The sequence below is a fragment of the Eumetopias jubatus genome, unplaced genomic scaffold (genome assembly GCF_037043125.1).
Source record: "Eumetopias jubatus isolate StellerSeaLion01/CBP00866 unplaced genomic scaffold, mEumJub1_p1.0 scaffold_11, whole genome shotgun sequence".
NCBI classification, from domain to species: domain Eukaryota; kingdom Metazoa; phylum Chordata; class Mammalia; order Carnivora; family Otariidae; genus Eumetopias; species Eumetopias jubatus.
Window position 1 is genome coordinate 3,945,813 of NW_028274817.1, and position 3,202 is coordinate 3,949,014.

Here is a 3,202-nt window from a genome sequence, read left to right on the forward strand (position 1 = left end):
AAAGAATTCTTAGACATGACACCAAAAACATAATGTATAAAAGAAAAACATGATAAATCAAACTTCATCAAAATTAGATGGTTTTGCCCTGCCAAAGCCACTGTCAAGATAATAAAAAGGCAATCACAGCCTGGGAGAAAATATTGGTAAACCACATATCTGACAAAGGATTTGTGTGCAGAATATGTATTGAATTCTCAAAACTCAACATTAAGGAAACAAACAACCCGATTTAAAAAAAAGTGGGCAAAATACTTCAATAGACACATCACCAGTGGAGATATACAGATGGGAAATAACACAAAATGATGTTCAACATCGTTAGACATTAGTGAAATGTAAATGAAAACCACAATGAAATACCATTACAAACCTATTAAATGGCTAAAATAAAAAATCTTGACAATATGAAGTGCTGACAAAAATGCAGAGCAACTGGAATTCTTACACGTTGCTGGTAAGAATGCAAAAGGGTAGAGCCACTCTGAAAAACAGCCAATTTCTTATAAAGTTAAACATGTACTCACTATATGATTCATCGATCACCCTTCCCTAGAGAAATGAAAAGTCATGTTCATGCAGAAAACTACAGGTGAATGTCTATGGGTCTATTCATAATCATCTGAGTAATCAACTGGAAACATAATCAAACTAGAAACAACTCAAATGTCCTTCAAAAGGTGATTGGCTAAACAAATTGTGGTACATTCATACAACGGATTATCCCAAAGCCATGAAAAGGGAAGATCTATTGATATACACAATAATCAGGCTGAATCTCAAAGGCATGTTGAGTGAGAGAAGCCGATTTCAAAAGGTCATATACTGTATGATTCCGTTTATATGACAATCTCGAAAAGATAAAACTGTAGTGATGGAGAATAGATCAGTGGTTACAGGGCTAGGTGGGGGAAGTGTCATTATAAAGGGATGGGGGGGTAGCTTCATGGGGTGATGGAATTTTTCTGTATCACAATTGTGGTGGCAGTTACTTGAATTTATACATATGTCAAATTCATAGAACATATACCCCCAAATGTCACTTTCACTTTGTGTGAATTTAAAAATAAAATAAAAAGGGGCACCTGGGGGGCTCAGTCAGTTTAGCTCCCAACACTTGACTTTGGCTCAGGTCATGATCTCAGGGTTGTGAGATCAAGCCCCGCGTCTGACTCTACTCTGGGCATGGAGCCAGCTTGAGATTCTCTCTCTTCCTCTTCTTCTGCCCACCCCCCTGCTCATGCTCTCTCTCTCTCTTAAAAAAAAAAAAAAGAGAGAGAGAGAGAAAGAAAAAGAAAAGAAAAGAGAAGAAGAAAGAAAGTGGCCCTATCAAAACCTGAACAAAGAGCTGTGACCCCACGCACCGTTTTCCTTCCCAGCACCCTTAAACGTGTATTTGTTGATGCACCCTGTGGCACCAGTGTCCCCCCAGTAGCCATGAGGGCCACACACTTTCTCTGGGCAGGTGCTGAGTCGTCTGGGACATGGGGACCAAGCTCTGCTGCCCCGGGAGAACCCTAGGCCACCCTCCCTTTGAGAAACGCAGTCCCTTCCCCTCTCTGTAACCCCCCTGGCTTGAAAGTATCCCCCTGAGCTACCCGGGAAACACACTTTTATGGTAGTGATTGCTTGCTGCTCAGAGGAGAAAAAAAGAATCTCTTAGAGCTAATTTTAGAGCAAATTAATAATATCAACAATAATAATTACTAATATGCATTGCTATTCTTTTAAGTCAAATTATCTGTTGCTATAAACCAGATCTAAAATATGACTTTCTCTCTAGTGAAAGTCTTAATTAAAATGATGCATTTTAATATACGTTTGCTACACGATATAAATTATTTCTCAGCACCTCCATTTTTGTACTCTTCCCTTTAATAATCTTTGCTGTGCAGTGTTAAGGAAGAAGAAAATTGGTGATTAATAAAGGCGTGAACAGGTGGCTACACTGCTTCTAAAAGATCAGTAGTGTAATAATTTCTTAATTATTATTATACTCGGCAAAGGTTTTTAAATACATGATGATCCATTTCCTTCTTCTACTTCTGGCACCCTATAGCTCCTGGCATTACATTTCATTCCGAATAATAATTAATGAGAAATGAGGTATCTGTATACATTTTATTCCTCCTGTTTTAGTCTCTTAAGTAACCATCCTGCCACATTTGCTATGCATGTAATTTCAGCAATATGGGAGACTGCCTCTCAGGATGCCTTGAAGTCCTTTTTGTGAATTAACATTTTATTCCTGAAAGCAGAATTTTCCATATGCCTTTCAAAGAGGCAGATGAAAAAGCCGCATGATTGCTCTGTTTTCAGCAAGGTGAACGAACCAATGAAACACTGAAAGAATCCGACAGTGAAGGGACAAAATCAGCTTGTCTTTCCTCTGGCGACCTGGCATCAGTGAAAGTGCTACATGTACAATTAGATACAGAGTACCTGCCATCTCCTTAATAACCACCCACTTAGTCGGATAAGTGTCCTGCCTGTCCAGATAAGGCATGTGTTTGATTAATGGGCCAGCATTTACACTGAATGAATGATTTCTGTCAATCTTGTCTGTTTGCTTATTAAAGTTTCTTTGGCAAGTCCAGTGGCCTCCCTTTGGTATGCTAAGTAGTCCTAAACGTTGCTAACATCTTGGAGTGAAGTCACAGGCCTCTGAATGACTCTGGGAGAGTCTACAGGCTTCCCCAACCTACCAAATCATTTTGTTCCAAAAGTTTGTTTGTAAGTCAGTTGTTTGGAACTTGAGAAGCAGTTTTTCCCACTTGAGAAGCAGTTTTTCCCATGGAGACAATGTTACAAATGATGAGGAGGTTCCCAGGCCAGTCCACAAAAGCCTATTTAACCCAGAATATGGCGGGACTATAGGGCCCATAGCACTAGGGAGCCAGCCGCCATTAGGATCATTGTTTCTATGGGAAAATGTGCTCCCAGGGCTAATTGTGGATGCCAGAAGCAATTCCCCAGCCCTTTCTAGCCTCTGGCAGCTGGAGCCCAAACTCCCCAGTTTCTCATTTCCTTCAGGCTTGGAAGGTGGAAGGTGGGAAGTCCTGGGGGAATCAAAGAGAGGGAGCGTGGGAGGTTCAGGGACTTGGGCAGGAGAGCTCTGCTGGGGATAGGGCGGCCAGATGAGCAAATAAAGGTATTGGGAGCCTAAAGTTGACTTTCAGAAAAATAATGAATCCTTTTTAGT